Source organism: Rhea pennata, chromosome 2 (genome assembly GCF_028389875.1).
Source record: "Rhea pennata isolate bPtePen1 chromosome 2, bPtePen1.pri, whole genome shotgun sequence".
Lineage (NCBI taxonomy): Eukaryota > Metazoa > Chordata > Aves > Rheiformes > Rheidae > Rhea > Rhea pennata.
This window is the reverse complement of record NC_084664.1, coordinates 158,189,314-158,207,510: the sequence shown is the minus strand read 5'-3', so window position 1 is coordinate 158,207,510 and position 18,197 is coordinate 158,189,314.

Below are 18,197 nucleotides of genomic sequence, written 5' to 3'. Positions count from 1 at the left end.
TGTATTTTTTTTTTTTTTTTTTAATGGCTGAAGAACAGTCCGTATAAAATCAAATATATTCTACTCATTTATTTGGTATTAGACTTCTTTAGTTGAAATTTTCTGACTTGTACCTTATGTGTATTTAATAAGAGAAGTCAGAATAACATCTAATCATAATCAAATAACTGTACCAGAGCTGTAAGGGAATAATATAGAGAAAACTGGGATACAGAAATATCCAAATTAAGATAAGCTTTTGTACAGAGAGCTATGACAAGAGAGCAACATATTAATTATGATAATTATTTATATTTCACAATTCTATAGCACCATTCACTTGCAACAAGCTTTCCAGGCTATATAGAGATGCTGTAGAGAGGCTGTGCTGCAGGAACTGTTTCTGGAGCATCTCTTCCTGGAGGGTGGCATCCAGCTGGTGCAGGACTCTCACCTGAGAAGTAAAATCTTGCATCTAAGGACTCCACTCAACCCCAGCATACGTGGAAACAGTGCAGAACATTACTGAAAATGCACGTGAGAGGAGGTTGGTCACTGTGAAAGGAGTTCAAAAAGAAATGACAGTCTTGTTTCCTCAGTGCAATTGCCAAATTCCTGGCAACTTGAGAGAGACATTCTTGCCTATGTGTTTAATCTGCAGCCTTCATTATTACTCAAAGCTTAAAATTGGAACATGTTGCATAGAAATGTTTTCAGGGTATGAAATATATATATTTTTAGTGCAAGAATAGCCAAAGCTCAAGTAGGCAAAAAATGTAAATGAGTGGAAATCACAGTCTGCCTTTATGCAGAGACATTTTTATATTACTCCTGCTAATATGAAGGACACCCTTCACATAAGAATAAATTACTTTAACAATATAGGCTGAAAAACCTGGTCTATAGTAGAATGGTAAAATTCTTAAGTTCAACGGAATCAGGATTTTACCTATAATTCTGTTATGTAGTGGTTTTTTTTTATCCCTTCTGCATGGAAACAAAAGGATTTTTGCTCCTCTGATTCACATTTAGGCTACAGCTCACTCAGATGTGATATAATTCCAATTATGAAAATTAAAGAGAATGAGCTTTTTGGCAGTTTATCTGTACATATAACACTAGTCTTATCTGTGCAGCAATATAAACTATCACTGCAAAGATGAACCAGAATTGCTATGGCTCCATCTCATACAAGATTTCTTCAAATGCTATAGGTACTCATAATGATAAAAACAATTAAAAAAACACAAAGAAACAAAACATCAAGAAACCCCCAAAACAGTTGCCATCACTCTAAGCAATATACAGGCTAAATGAACAAAATAAACTTTTAATAGGCATCAAAAGAAAGATCAGTCGCAGTCGAGATTAGGACTAAGGGCAACTCCAGCTAGAGCAACTCCAGCTAGAGCAGAAGATATAGGCCCTAACCATTAGACATTTGCTTCTTCTGAAGGAAGGAGCACTGAAGTCTTTTCTGTGGAAGGGTGTAGATCCATCAGAGAGAACAGAGACTAGCAGATCTCCAGGGTCTCCTCTTCCTGCTCTCCCAGCTCTCTGAAGATGACAAAAAAACACAAAGATTTTGAAAGATAGAACTAAGTAGCTTCAGGTTTAGGGACCAAAATCTTGTGCCCCTCTGCCCTTGCGGCACTTCAGGTGCGCCCTGGCTTTCTGCATGGGCTCTGAGCAGGGGGAGAAGAAGTTGAAAGCATTGCTTGGGCCATATTTGCTGTTTGTGCAGATGTCCCACCTCATTAGCACAGGTGATGAGCTGGTGAGGAAGAACCTATTGACCGTCAATCAGTTGGACCATGCTGAATTAAAAGATAAACAGGAAACAGTAGAACACTGGGCAATTATTTCTCTGCATTTCTCCAACAATGAGTGGTTATGTGTGTATCTATGACAACGCTCCAAGGATGGAGATGATTCCAGCATTTGCAGAATGTCTCTAAGTAGAAAGCTAACCTAAAAGCAGAACAAGAGCAACGGAAGCAGGAAAATGAATTAGTTGCAGCAAAAAGAAAGAAGGCTGGGGACATTCACAGAGTGAAATAAAAATATAAACAATTATCATTCACAAGAATTTGGTGACAAAGGTTCTGAATTAAATTTAAACTTAGAGAACAAAAAAGAAACTAAGACTCTCTTTACAGAGAACTGTATTAAAAGGAAGAGTCTCCTATATTAAATTAGGTTCAGATTAAACTAGCTGGAAAAATAGGCAGAGAGATTTTCCTAAACTTTACTTTCATTTTTATTTTTATTTATTTATTTATTTATTTATTTGACAAACTATAGCCCTGTTTAAATGCAGTAGAAAAAAGGAAAGGAAAAGGAAAGGAAAGAGACAGAGAAACATTTTACAGATGCCAAGTACATCAACAGTAACATTAGGATGCTCATATGGTGGCAATAGTTATGTCAATAATTCCTGGTTTCGTATGTATTTCTGCCTTGTGATTAATTGTTTGGCTGTTTGAGATACCCCTTGGTGTCCAAAGCAACCTTGGGGGCCTGGTAGACGTGGCAAAGGACCTATAGGAGACCTGTACTACGATGAATTAGAAGCTGAAAACCAGACCGGACATTGTAGGTATCCAAAATTACATGAGACGACCTACTTTTGGGTAGCTGTATCAAGCCTCTGATCAAAACAGTCAATAAATTTGAAGAGTGATCTGAAGCACTATGGCTGCTCAGGTGAATACTTCTCCACACTCTGCTGACCATATTAACCAGATTTTTACTGACCGTGGTGGGAGTTTAGCTGTTGTCATCACAAGTAGACACCAAAATATAGATGCTTACAGGCTAAAGCTGAGTCTCATCCTTCATTTCCATTTGAAACACAAATAAGCATAGCCAAAATCATGAACAAATGGAAAATAAAAAAATGCTAAAAATTACAATGGGGTATGATGAAAAAAAACCAAAAAACCATAACATCGTTAACTTCAATAAGATTATTCACCTGCTAAAGTAGATCGGTACTTAGGTGTGTTACTAAAGCAGGGCCATATGGTGAAAGAAAAAGGAAGAATTCAAGCTGATTTCCACAAAGTGAATCCTTAAAACAAGAAGACTTGTTATATATTTATTTTTGTTTTGAGTCTCTGGGCAGCTACATTCTCACCACATTAATTCCTCTCCCTTCCCTCCCCTTATTTTTTTGTCTTTGGAAATATGTTCATTATCTTTAATCATCCTGCCTTCAGAAATGAAAATTTTTCTAATTAATTAGCACTTCAGACAGATATATTTAAATGCAATTACATATTTGGAGCTTTGGGTTTTAAACAAGTCTGATTAGAGTTAACATTGAAGCTGCCTCTGATGCATTCATATTTGAAAAAGGAAGTTTAGGTTTTAGGCAACTTACAGATGCCTCATACACTTTTGGGATGCTATATTCCATATATCTCTCAAGAACTTGTTTCATTTCTGAACGGAAAGTCCTATTTATGGTTTATCAGGGAGTCACCATCTGACAGAGGTGAATACTTGCATTTTAATCCTGCAAAACACATACTTCTCCTGTTGAAACTATGGGGACTGATGACAGTGAAGTTAAATCCATGGCTAACGTGTTGTAAGATGAAAGTGAGTTTGAAATAGCTTGTAGAGACAAATGGTAGAGAATGTATTGCGAAACTATCCCTTTAAAAGATACCTTATTGTATGTACAGTCAGGTACGTTCACAGTTTAGCTAGATATCTGTAAGTAAACAAAACAAAATCAAGTATCTCGTTGAGTTGGTCTTTCTCACTTGTTTAAATATCATTGTTCTCTGTGCACAATTCTCCAGTAGTTGCTTAACATGGAAGATTTGTTATGGATCTAAACATGTTGCCTTACCTGTCTAGAAACATTAATGAACACCAGCTAGATTATAAATAACTCCAGTTCTAGTGTTCTATATATTGCGCATAACGCTGTGTCATCAAACACTCTTTTATATTTTACATATCTGAAAGATAGGAGTGTTTCCATGTGTTATTAGAATCACAGAATCCGTAAGGTTGGAAGGGACCTCTGGAGATCATCTAGTCCAACCTCCCCACTCAGCAGGGTCACCTAGAGCATGGTAGACAGGGTTGCATCCAGGCGGGCCTTCAAGATCTCCACAGAAGGAGACTCCACAGCCTCCCTGGGCAACTTGCTCCAGTGCTCCGTCACTCTCACAGGGAAGAAATTCCCCCTCACAGTCAGGCGGAACTTCCTGTGCTTCAATTTCTGCCCATTGCCTCTTGTCCTGTCACATGGGACAACTGAAAAGAGTTTGTCCCCATCCCCTTGACACCCTCCCTTCAGGTACTTGTACACATTGATCAGATCCCCCCTCAGTCTGCTCTTCCCCAGGCTGAAGAGGCCCAGCTCTCACAGCTGTTCCTCAGAGGGCAGGTGCTCCAGCCCTCTGATCATCCTCGTAGCCCTACGCTGGACTCTCTCCAGTAGCTCCCTGTCTCTCTTGTCCTGGGGAGCCCAGAACTGGACACAGGACTCCAGATGAGGCCTTACCAGGGCTGAGTAGAGGGGCAGGATCACCTCCCTCGACCTGCTGGCAACACTCTTCCTAATGTACCCCAGGAGACCATTGGCCTTCTAGGCCACAAGGGCACACTGCTGGCTCATGGTCAACTTGTCCTCCACCAGCACTCCCAGGTCCTTCTCTGCAGAGCTGCTCTCCACAAGGTCAGCCCCCAGCTTGTACTGGTGCCTAGGGTTATTTGTCCCTAGGTGCAGGACTCTGCACTTGCCCTTCTTGAACCTCAGGAGGTTCCTCTCTGCCCAGCTCTCCAGCCTCTCCAGGTCTCTCTGAAGAGCAGCACAACCCTCTGGTGTGTCAGCCACTCCTCCCACCTTGGTGTCATCCGCAAACTTGCTGAGGAGGCACTCCATCCCCTCATCCAGGTCATTGATGAAGAAGTTGAACAAGATGGGAGCCAGGACTGAGCCCTGGGGGACGCCACTAGCCACAGGCCTCCAACTGGACTCCACGCCACTGATGACAACCCTCTGAGCTCTGCCTTTCAACTAGTTCTCAGTCCACCTCACTGTCCACTCGTCTAACCCACACTTGCTGAGCTTCTCTAGGAGGGTGTTGTGGGAGACAGTGTCAAAAGCCTTGCTGAAGTCAAGGGACACAACGTCCACTGCTCTGCCCTCATCTCCCCAGCCAGTCAGTCCATCCTAGAAGGCTATCAGGTTGGTTAAGCAGGATTTCCCCTTGGTGAATCCATGCTGGCTTCTCCTGATCATCTTCTTTTCCTCCATATCTCTGGAGATGACATCCAGAACGAGTTGTTCCATCATCTTTCCAGGGATGGAATATAGCTGATAGCTGTTCTGCTCTGCAAGAATTGTTGCACTATTGGCTGGAGCATCCATTTCCATCCTTTCTCTACACTCAAAATTCATAGAAACATTGCAATGGCTAAGTATTTGGTATCTAATGGTCATGTAATTTGAGTTACTGTAAGACCACCCCTTTTGTTAGGAAAGCAATGTCTTGTCATCAAGAAATGATTCTAGAATTAAAAAAAAATGCTTTGAATTTGCTCATTTGTGCTTGTAAGCTCCAGCCTCACCTGTCGACTTCCTGTCACCTTCCCTCTCTCTTTGTCTTTATGCATGGCAAAATACATCTATAAAAACAGTATTTTTCATCAGCATTTTTTTCAAAATGCTACAATACCTTCAAGGCCATTGCAACATTTCATGCCCCATCTGTGATAAATTATTGGGGTGCACTCCGCAGTTACAAGTCAAAGCTATCATTTGAATCAATGTGTGTGTTAAAGTGCTATTTTCACCCCCTACTAACAATTCTGCAGCTTACTGGTCACGTCTCCTGTTTCAATTTATTATTTTGGCAGCTCAAAACAGGTGATTTTTCCCATGAAATCTGTGAGATACTATCCTGCAACAATTCTCTAATATTGATTTAGAAAGAGTACCTATTAGCTTTTGTTCTCTGTCACTTTGTTGTCTCAACACCTGTAAAATTACTTCTAATAACAGCGTATTTGATTCTTTGAAAAGCAAGGGTCTGCAGATAGGTTGGTCATTCATTTTAAAATGTGTTTTTCTTTCAAACATAACAATGATGGAAATATGTATTTTTAAATAGATAAAATTGGTTGTTTACATTCTAGTAGCATTTGGGTCTCTGAACAAAAATCAGGACCCCTTTAAGCAAGGCGCAGGCTAGATACAAAGGAAGAGTTTATACCTGCTCTAAGATAGTAAATATCTGTTCATTATAACTGCAAAGACACTATCATTCCAGACTATTGCTTTTTTTTCCCTCTTTTCATGTCATGTTAATTCTCATTTAGTTCATTTTGCTCTATAATCAACATTAGTTCTGGTTTATTTTTATTATTATTAATAGTAGGAATGTAAGTCCTGAAAACACTCGATGAGGAATAAAACATTTTGAGAGGCAATTAGGAATTAATGTTGATGTTGAAAGAGTTTTAAACTGTAACATTATTAGCAGCTTTTGGGAAAATTATCTGACGTGAAAAGACAATTGTTAATAATTTGTCTTCCTCCTCCTCCAAAACATTAAAAATCAAACTAGCAAAAATCCACATAAAAGGACTTCAGGTCTGCAAGCATGTATGTGTATATATATGTATTTTTTAATAAGTAGCAAGGGGATTTACCAGTCTGTGATGAGTTGTAAAGAGGTGTCATGCTTCATATAGATTCTTTCACAGCTTAAGCCAGTCTATGTGTTGTCACTTAAATGCTAACCAGTAGCTATAGCAGTTTAAATTAGCATTATTAACATTTATTTCCAAAGCTAGATGCTAAATGAACTTTGTTTTTGCTTGAGTCTATCTGTATGTCTAGTTACAGTTTGAATAATAGCAGAATAATTGGAATCAAAAATGAAAAGTAAAGTGAAGTCATGTACTTATGCCAATCAGTCAGCTTCTGTATATATTAAGGACAAATACAAATCTTCTCTTCCCCAAGATGATAGTTCAGCACATCTCAGAATGCATATTTCACATTTCAAAGGTTTTACAATATAAATTGCCTTTTATATTTATAATACAGATTAGGTGTTGATCACTTAGTTTGTTCTTCCTCAAAACTGCACAAGGAATCTCAGTGAGCAAGGCGCACTTACCTAAATATTTTAAAAAGTCTAGAGAGGCACAGATGCCACCATCTTTTACGGATCTGATGTTTTAAACCAGATGAAGGACCTTTTTCGCTTGATGTGAGTTTTCAAGGTCAACGGGATTCTGGGCCATGACGAATTGGCATAAGCAACTGTATGAATACATACCACAGCAAAAAATAGATCCTAAAAATACTCCAAAGTTAAAGGAAGTCAAAGGAAAGACTGTCACTGCATTCAGTGAGCTTTAGATTAATACCTATCAGCCTGTGCTGCGAAGATGGGACACAGACCTACTGCCACTTCCTTGGATCTCTGAGAACTCTGACATTCCTCAGGGTATAGCTTATGAAGGGACACATACTGCTCCTATTGTATGGCTTCAGAAGGCCTACAAATATATATCCTGCCCTTACGGTAATTTAATTCAGGCAATTCTAAGAAGGACCTTTGGCAGGAGGACCTTAGTGTCATCTTTTCTAATACCACCACAGGGAAATCAGATAGGACAGCTGGAGGACCACCTACATCTACCTACTCTGCCTTCTGTAGGTGTAGCATAGGTTGGTAGCTAAACTGGCCTCATATCCATTTGGGATGTTTTACTTCTCTGGGGGAAAAAAAAAAAAAAAAAAAAAAGTGCTGATGCAACCACTGTCTGTGGCTATACTCTTCCGAAGTGAAGGTGCTATATTGGCTGTAGGTACAGTTTGTGTCTCTCAAATACCTCTCGCATGACAGGTGGCTTTATGAAGTGGAGGCAGAGTTTTGACAACTTGTCTGAGGTCCTCTTGAGGAACTCAATGCTCCAGAAGGCGGGTTGTAGCTATGCTTTTTATCTCTAGGACCTGTGAATTTGATATGTTGTGTCAAACCCTAATCAAAAGGTAGTAGACATTCCTTCACAGTGGTGCTTAGTGGTTAGGGAAGGATGGGGTCATGCTCTGCCTTCTACCCTCCTTCTTCTTACCCTAGTAATGCTCAAAGACTCAAGGACTGTGGTAAGCCCTGCCTAAATTGGGATCAGGGATTTTGAGTCCTATATTTTTTTTATCTTGTTCTCCATAGCAGTAGGTGGTAATAAATCTGGATTTTCTGTATCATGGCTCATATAACAGACTGATTTATTTGTCCACTTGCAGACGCAACGTTTGAAAACAAACAAACAAAACAGTGTTCCAGATTAAAAATACATCTTTTATCATTACAAGGGCTAGACAGTTCTTTTATTTATGCAAACTGCTTTATCCATATTGTAAGTCACATAGGCAGATCCATTTTGATGGAATTTTTAAGGTCATAGATTCTTTAGTGACTTCTGAGGAGAAAAATGGAAGAGTATTCTCCTATTTGTTTTTATGATATTGATGTTTATGGGTCAAGGGAGACTGAAGTTTGAGTGCCTGAACTACAGATGAGCCTAGGACAGAAATTTGTTTTTCTCACATCCTATTTGTGTAACAGAAAACACTAAATCTCTCGTTCTATGAACATTTTAAAAATGTTTCAGATGAAAGGAAAAAAATGTTGCTGTCATTCTTAAACTTTTCAGCATACCAGAAATTGAGGCATTTTTATTTATCCTATTTAATGGGTTCTTATAATCTAATTATTATATTTATTAATTAAGATAGTATGTTTAAAGGATAATGATTTGGCTTCAAAAAGCTCAAAGGTCCATTCTGAATTATATAGGATATTGGTAAGCTTGAAAATGACACATCAGTTCTACTGGCCAATAGCACCGAAAGGAGCAATGTGACATTCTTTGACTTCTTAATCTGAAGGTTAAAGTCTCCATTTATAACTAGGTGAAGTAGAGTAACATTTCATAGAACTCAAGTTTTAGGAAGCTCAGAATTTCATTTCTAAATTTCAGCAGAAAGACCCTCAACTAGACTTCCAGGACACTATATGGAGTAGTTTCTATTGCATCATTTTAACGTATTTCTCATATATACTACTGCTTGCATAGAAGGGTGTAATCAAGATACAATACATAAAACTTACAGTAAATAAAATTTCCTTAGACTAATTACCAAAATCAAAAATATATTTGTCTGTGAGAGTGGCAAGCAACATTTTTTCGTCTTAAAAATTTCGAAATTTCAAATAGAAAAAAAAAACCCAAGTAAATTAATTAGAATAGAAATATATCACTTGGGAATGAAAACTTTAAATCCTTGTGAAAAATCATTTCAGACATGAAGATTTTTGGAACAATGACAGAAGAAAGAAATGTTTAAGTCTTTACTTCTTCATACCTGAAATTGCTAAAATTAATTCCTGTCAGATTGTTAGCAAATTCACCAATTAATCTGTGAAATTAGAAAGAAAACTCTTACCAATTAAGATAAATGCAACATTCTGTATTTTATGAAAGTAATTTTGTTTTAAATAAATAGATCTGTAATAATAATAACAAATTAATATTGTTAATTATGCACAAACATATTTTATGCTGTGAAAGAGGACAATACAAGCTGCAAAGCAATAAGAAATGTTCAGTAAAGAACTAATTATGTTTTCAAATATTCCTGTGTAATGCACATATATTTTGTTGTGTCAATGGAGACAGTCATGTTGGACTGTCCTGTCTGTTTCCAAGTAACAAAAAAAAACACCAAGTAAGGTAGATAGACAAGAAAATATGTTTGCTTTGGAGAGAAAAGCTATGTCTTGATTAATGGGTACTTTGCTGATGTGAAGTCCTCCCTGAACACTTGGGTCTATTGACCCAAATGTGTTCCTTTCTAATAAGACTACGTTGCTTCTAAGCTGCTGTGCCCACCTGGCATTGGCCTGTGCCACCCCACACCTGGATATATCAGAGACAACTCACTACCTCTATATCCGTCCATGAAGGTCCAGTTGATAAGGTCAAAAATATTTATGCTATAATTCATCTGATGACCCTGTAGGTCCCTACTTTCAAATGGAATAAATTGCCTGCTGCACATTGTTGACCATCTCCACATTAACTATCAAGGTAATTTAGGCTGACTTCTTCATGAGTTGATATTTTCACTGCAGATACCTCTATTAAACTAGGTGACTTCTACGCTTTGTTTAAATGATGTTCTGGTCTCTTTTTAATAATATTTTAGGGATGAGTGCCTTCTGAGTTTAATTACAAAGTGTGTCATTTTTCAGGATCTTCCATGCCCCTTGCATAAACATTGCTCCTAAATAATAATACTAATACTATAGACAGTATTCAAGCTGATACAATACAGATATTTCTAGTAAAGACACCTATATCTAAGCTAATCTTCTTAATTGTTTTTATATTTAACTGGGAGAGAGAAGAGGATTTTATGATAATGTGATTCCTCTTAGCTTAAAATAGACACTTAAAATAGGTCAGATGAATTCCATCCTTAGAAGTGCTTGTTTTCCTTTCACTGACAATAAAGGGACTTGAAGGAATCTATATGAGATGTTGCTCTCCCTTGTAGACATCTCAGAATGAGATTTAGTTTCCTAAATATAGGCATCTGATGTAATCCACAGGGTATCCTTGTTGGCCTATGCTTTGTTCTACATTTTTTTTTTTTTTAATATTGACCAGCCTCTTGCAGAGATCTCAGATATTCCAGGACATCTCAAATGGCACTAGATGCCTACATCTAGGCAGTTCAATTCTGTCTCTAAGTAATGATAGAATCCATTCTAGATTGTTTTAAAGGGTGTTTTTGACAATGCTTTGCAAAGAAAACCTCTATTCAGTTCATCTTGACAGTCCCCTTTCACTTCTTATTACCTTCCAACCCATCACCTCTTGGTGTAGCTGCTCTCTGTCTATTCAACAGTGAATAGAAGTGTCTTAAGACACTTCAATACGAGAGGCTAAAGAAATGTGCATCTTAGCCTATTTCTTTAAAAATTCACCATCTGAATTTTTAAACTATCTAGTTGCATCTACCAGAAACCTTGCTTAAAGGAACAGCTGGGAAATATCATCCGCTGTAGTTCATTATCTTAATCCTTTGGGTCAATTATATGAGCAAGAGAACCAAGAGCTTTAATCTTTGCAAAACATTTTATCTTAATTTATTTATTTTTAGAAATAAAATTCAGCTTAATTCTTTTTCCAAATACATTTAATTGCTCAAACGCCCTTTCATAACAAAGGGAAATGCCATATAATTATTATTAGAGATTCAAAACAGAAATGTCTACTTAATCAAAAGTAGATATTCTATCTGTTGGGCTCTTAAATACCGTGATGACAATACCAAATGATTAGTTAATTATGATAAGAAAATTATATCTAATCTCTACTAATTTGTGAGTTAGTTCTTGGTCTGTGTCATTAAGAAACTTCTCAGAGATGAAACCGAGCTGCTTCTTGTACGAGTACAGCTCTTACCCCACCAGTTTTTGCTAATTCATATTTTGTTGAATTAAAATTGTTATTCCTAGTACAATCATTCGCAAAAAGTGACCTGTAAATTGGTTCTTCCCAGTGTAGGCTGCTCCATATTTTTATAAGAGTACCTTTGCCCCTCAAAATTGCAATCTCCACGGACAGAGAACCAAAGCTCAGATAAAATAAGATTTGTATTAAGTTAGTCAAAATGCAGATAGATAACTCCTAAATTAACTCAATAGCCTAAAATCTTCTAGTCAGTTCCACTTCAGAGCTGACAGAAATTGCTTTAAATATTTAAACTCTTATTGTAAAAAGAAAGAAAAAAATATTCTTTATTCAAGTTGGATAACTGGGTTAGCTTAAACTATTGAGATTCTCAGAATCCATGCCCACTGGAACAGGTTCTCACCCCAAAATATCAGACCATCCAGTACACCACCTCTTCAGACCCAGGAAACAGACCTTTCCATGAATCTCTACTGCTGTTTCTGGATTTATGCCAGATGATGGCAGAGAGGTCCTAGGAGTGAGGTCACGAAGGGAGGCGAGTGGTGAAATGAGTCAGGTGGCAAGTTGCAGCCCCCTAAACTCAGCCACAGTGCCAAAATTAGAGAGATTAAGTAAGGCTTCAGTGAGCATTGACAACACCATCCTCACTTAATCCTTACATTAGCCGTATCCTTTTTGAGTGGTAGAAGGATTGCTTCCGTATTTAACTGCAATAGAGAAATATAGGAAGTTAATTTTAGGTTGTGGAATATGTTCAACCATTTTTTCAGATATTTTAAAATCAATCTCAGAAAGACTGAAGGTCCCACAACAAATTCTAAACTAAATGAGGAAGGGGAAAAAAAAAGTGAAAATTAAAATTAGCAATCTCCTTCATAACAACATTTTCTGGAAATAAGTATCTGAATACAACCAGCTAGTCACATCTCTGTTTTTGCTGTTTTAGCCAGGTGTGCTAGGATCAGATTAGTTGCAATAATCAAAGGAGAAACATGAACTGGAAACCTGAATATGGTCTAGTATTTCACTAGAGCAAGCTAACTTGCATTACAGGGAGACTCATCTTGTGAGTTTGCCATGGTCAGTAGCTCCCAAACATTTTTATCTCTCATTTGTGGCTTCTCGTTCTAATATCTGCGATAGACTGAATGGTAGAGTAATGGGAAGACGGCCCTAATCTCCACTCTGAATTTTTTGCCTTTTAGTTATCTAATATCACCTGAAAAGTTTATGACATTGGACTCATACATATGTACGCACACATACATGCATATGTAAATGCACACACACACACACACACATTTCCATATGACAACATGTAAAATATGATAGCAATATTTGCAAATATTTTGTGTATGTAAATATACATATATATCCACACATATATGAGTGTATATGTACATGCAAACACACATGTATATACATAAGGTTACAGAAAAATGAAAAATATGAGAGATGGTCACTTGTAAGGTTTATATGAATGAGGATCCATGTGCTATATAACACTTCTAAGGATTTTTTGATGATATCTAACAAAGGTTTATTTGCAATTCATTTCCCTCCTTGCTGGTTTTGCCCTTCGGAAGTATCCAGCTTGTGTTTGATTTATAGCCATTGGTCTGTAAATCAGAGATTACAATGTAAATCACTGATAACAATATCAATAAGTTTGTTTATTTAGCTTTTTACTTTTATTTTTGCCATTTCAAATTGCATAAATCTGACAATTAAGAACACTGTCCTTTCCATCAATTCCCAATCTAGTGACAAGGAATAAAATTAACACCAAATTATTAGCAAAGGCATACTTAGCAGGCAGCTTCAGACTTGCCTAAGAAATAAAGGAACATTATTTGTGCTATGTTTGTTTGGTTCACTGTCATTCCACTGAGGAACATTTATTGTTCATGTTAATCCTTCTTCGGTTTAAGAATCTAAGTAAACAAAACATCTTGGTAAAGCTCTGTGGTGACCATTTATGGTCAATTATCCTCATCAGCTCATTTTATAAATGACGTAACGAAGGCACCATGCACATCTCTCCCAGCAGTGAGTGAGAGCAGCAGTATCTCGGTTTGCTAGACCCCGTTGGCTACTAGTGGCCAGTAGCAATCAGATGCTTTTGTATCAACCAGCTCTCTCTTTTTTTTTTTTTTTTTTTAAGCCTCTACTCCCTATTTTTGATTACTGAAATTAATGAATTATTGTGTGATATTCTATAGTTTGCGAAAGGACTTGACAGTATGATGTCAGGGCCAGTGGTGGTTTATGCCCACGGGATGTACACAGCAGCCAGTGCTTCCATAATCCTGGGTCTGGTGTTGCCCATCAGACTACAAGACACAAAAATGAGTCCAAAAGTTGTGTCAGCCTCTTCCTAACATAAGTGACATGATATTTCTCACATCCAATATGAACTTATCAGGAGAAGGAGGATTTTTTTTATTTATTTTTTTTTTTAATATGGTTGAGAAATTGCACACACAGGAATGAACGTCTAAGGGCAGACCTCAATGTTACTGACACTATATAGAGTTTCCAGTATATCCAGCCAAGGGCTGAGACATCTCTCCACCAAGTACTATATATGCAAGCAACACAGCAGTCAGCAAAATGGGTAGAGGAGATGTTGAGGATGTTTTCCCCCTTACTGGCAATTGCCTGTTTGTCTAAATCAAGCAACCATACTGCTTTTCCAATCACAAATTTTCTCTCTCTCTCTCTCTTTTTTTTTTTTTTTTTAATATCTGCCTTTCACTGTATAATGACATTTTGGAATATAAACACATGACTAATCATAGCCAAAATGCATGGAATATATAGAAATGCTTCAGGTACTGAAGTCTGTATATGTTTCTGAATGTTTAACTTTTTACCTTGATTTTGGAAATAAATCATTTTGAAATTTAAAATATCTCCTAGGGTAAGAAAACTGATTAGAATTCACCTTTAACTGTTGATTTTGTCTGAGAATATTTCACATTGCCCCTCTAAATATTTTTTTTTATTAGCAAAATTTGTGTCTGACAATTTTTTGTTTGTTTGTTTCTCTTTAGTTTTACTATCTTCACTCAAGAAGGAAAAACAACTAATACGAAAAACACTTTTTTTTTTAATACAGTTATAGTCAGGTGTTCAATTTGTCATCTGTGAAATGTTTAAAAGGAAAATTGTGAATATTTGTTCATCTTTGCAGATGATATTTTCTGCATGTACTTGTTTAAACTGTAAATATATGCAGATTCTAATATTCCTGCACAGTGACTTAACTTCTCTGGTAATACATGTATGTGAGGAGAAAATCTTAAGCAAAGTTTGCAGAAGGAAAGGCGTAGTCATCTAAGAGAGTCAAATAACTATTATAGAATACATTGGCATCACGTTTTATTAAACTACATAAACTTGTGATTTTATGTAATCATTCCTCAATCTTGTTTATATTTCCTGCTTTTGTATAGCTTGCTCAGTTTTTTTCTTTTGTTTGTTAATATCCAGGTAGATTCAATTATAAGCAGCTCAATAATTTGAGATGTACTAAAGAATAAGATAAAAATTTGATAGGCCTCAGCTAAAGATAGCAGTACAAAACACTTTTCTTTTTTAAAAAGATCTATCTAAAAGAAATTACTAATTCACTTGAAGCTATTTGACAACAACAACAACAACAATAGTTTTTGTAAACACTAATTTCTGTACTTCTGATTTCTGTACTTCTGATTTCTGTTTTCACATTTGCTATTATAATTAAGTATCCTCTGATGAGGTGATTTTCAACTGACATTAAAGTTCAGATTACATAAAGCTTGTGACTGAAGTTAAGTGCATGCTCATATCCATTGGTTTAAAACACGATAGTTTTGTCTTCAGTTTGGAGCAGTAGAGACAATGTGACGCCCTTTAGGAAGGACTCGACGATGCGTACCCCACTGTCGCGAGCCTTATCATCTCATGCTCTTGCATAACTCATTCTCAGTAAAATGTATTATATAATTATCATTTTGGGAAATTCAAAGGAAGCTGAAAATACTGAGAAAAACTTGCTAGAAGGAACTGGAGAGTCGTACTATACTATTGGGCCAATAATAAAAATGAATTTCTACAGTTGTGTACAAAGTACTTCAGAAGTTCACGTTCTGTCTTTTAGATAGTATTGGTCTGCTGCTCTCTGATTCATTAAAGATTTCATTTGTCTTAAGAGATCCATTCCTGTCCCATAAGTCTATTTTTTTTATCAAGATGTAGTGTAGTTAGATAAATTCATCTGTATAAATAACATCAGCACTTGCCATAAGTCACAGTATTCTGCATATCCTCCTAAAATGTTCAAAAGCACAGCGGTGACATGGTTATCCACAAGAAGGATGCATTTCATAAATTAAATGTTTCAGTGCACATACAGGCCATGAGCTTCAACAAAAACACAGAAAAAGAAAATGATGTTTTCAGGTATTGAAGTTAAAATAGCAAAGGTCTCTTCTGAATAAAATGAAAATTATGTTTGCCTCACAACTATCAAACCCGTATTAGGTGTTCAGTATAACGAATTTATTTGAAAAGATTGACTAACACTTACATAATTTGTGTCACAAACTTCTGAATTGGAATTGTATAAGTCAAAGTTGTATAAGCTGCAGGGGATTTTAGGATGTTTGAAGCCTGCTCCCGTCTTTCAAGGCAGGATTGCGTTATGTCCTTCCTGGCAGACAGCAGTCCAATCTCCACAGCAGAGAGGCCAATTACTTTCCCTGTTGCATTGTCCTGACCCCAGTATTTCTTGTTTTAGCAACTATGAATATACAGGGAAAATTATTCTCATCGTTATTCAGCAGATTCCATGTATCTGAAGATTGCTTTCACATCTCTAATAAACTATCATTCATTTTATAACTTCAGTTTCTTTGGCTTTCAGCAGCCGTTATGTTTTCCAGCTGTCCAATCATTCTTAACAATCTTCTTGAGTTTGTCTACAGTGGACTCATGTCTTTCTTGCAGAGTAATGCCCAAAAGTAGGCATAATATTCCAAATGAGGTAGGTTTGTTTATATATGTATGTATGTATATATATATATACACGTATGTATGTATGTATTTACTCTGGAGAGAGGAAAAACTAACTTATGAGTGAGATTTGCCAATACATATCTTTTAGCTTGTGCTAAATCCCTCATACTTACTGTACCACCTAGATATCTATTGTTTATGAGAACATGAAGAATTCAATAAACATGAAGTCAGAGATAGACACATAAATTTAGGTGTTTCAGTCCGTAGCTTTACCTTGTGCAGAGTGTGACACTGCATAACGAAGCATGACACGGTTCCTTTGTTTCCCTGTAATCTCTAGACCATCTTTTATGAACCACTGCTTAGCTATTTATTGCCTACATTACAGCTGTGGCCCTAACAATGTGTCCCTAAGTCTGTTTTTACTCCTATAAATAATATTCTCTTTTTTTTTCATGCCATTGCTCCAGTTTATCAAGACCTTTATGAATTATAATCCTATCATTCAACACACTCACAGTGCCTTCCAGGTTTGTGTCAGCTACAAATTCAACAAGCATACTCTATATTTTATATATCTTATATTTAGGTTATTAATGTAATAATCTTATAGTAGCAGACCTAGGAAAACCGTAGTGGAGCATCACTCAGCAGATTCTGACAACAAACTGTTAGTGATGACTCTTTGAATACAAAGATCCATAACAAGCTGAAATTCTACCTTTGTCCCAAAGATCATCTCATTCAAGCAATAAATAATTCTCAAGGAATATCCTCTATAGCTGAATAGTCCATACTGACCTATGTGGAAGGGCCTCATTTTGAAAGAGGAGATGGCTCCCTGGGCTCTTCAGCACTGTGAGGGTGAGGCCTCTCCACCCTTTTTGAACTGATTTTATTTTTACTGATTTTTTTTTTAAGAAATACCCTTTCTGATGCTTTAAGAACTGCAGTATTATGCAGAAGGGGGGCACCACTGCTACTGAAAACTGTTTTCTTCCAAGACACCAGCCTTACTCCTTGTATCTATCTCAAAAGAAACCTGCTGAGTCAATTCCTGACTGGAATTAGTTTAATCCTTCTTATTTGATGGCTTTAAGTGGCTTTTTGAGCAATAAAAGAGATGGGATGGAGAAATAAGCGAGAAGCCTAGCTAGTCTGATTAACACTCCAGTGTTCAGAGTGACAGACTCTGTTGACCCAAAAGTGGATGTAGACCTGGCTGTCACAACGAAAAACTAAGGTTTTTTTAGCAGTTCTCATAGAGTAACACAGAAGAAGATGCAGTTTTCTTTTACCTCTGGATGTAACAGTAATAAATGTATGGTATCATCTGGAAAATAGTTGTGATAACTGTGTAAATAAGAGTTAGCTGCAATCTTCGCTGATGTGCCAGAGTCTGTACGAGTAACTTGCAGAAGTCAGAACACATTTAGTGACAGTGAGAGCTGACGCATCCACTTATATATATATATATAAAAAGTTAATTCTAGGCATCATTATTAAAAAAGTGAATTCTTAATGTAATTAGCATGAAACAACTCTGTTAATATTGATAAGCCATTTCTTGATTCCGTAGAAGATTGCAGAGCAAGTTAAAAAATATGAAGTCTGAAGTTAAAGTATTGACTGATCTAAAAATTCCTTGTCTTCACTGATACAAGAACACTTTTTTCAAGGAAACA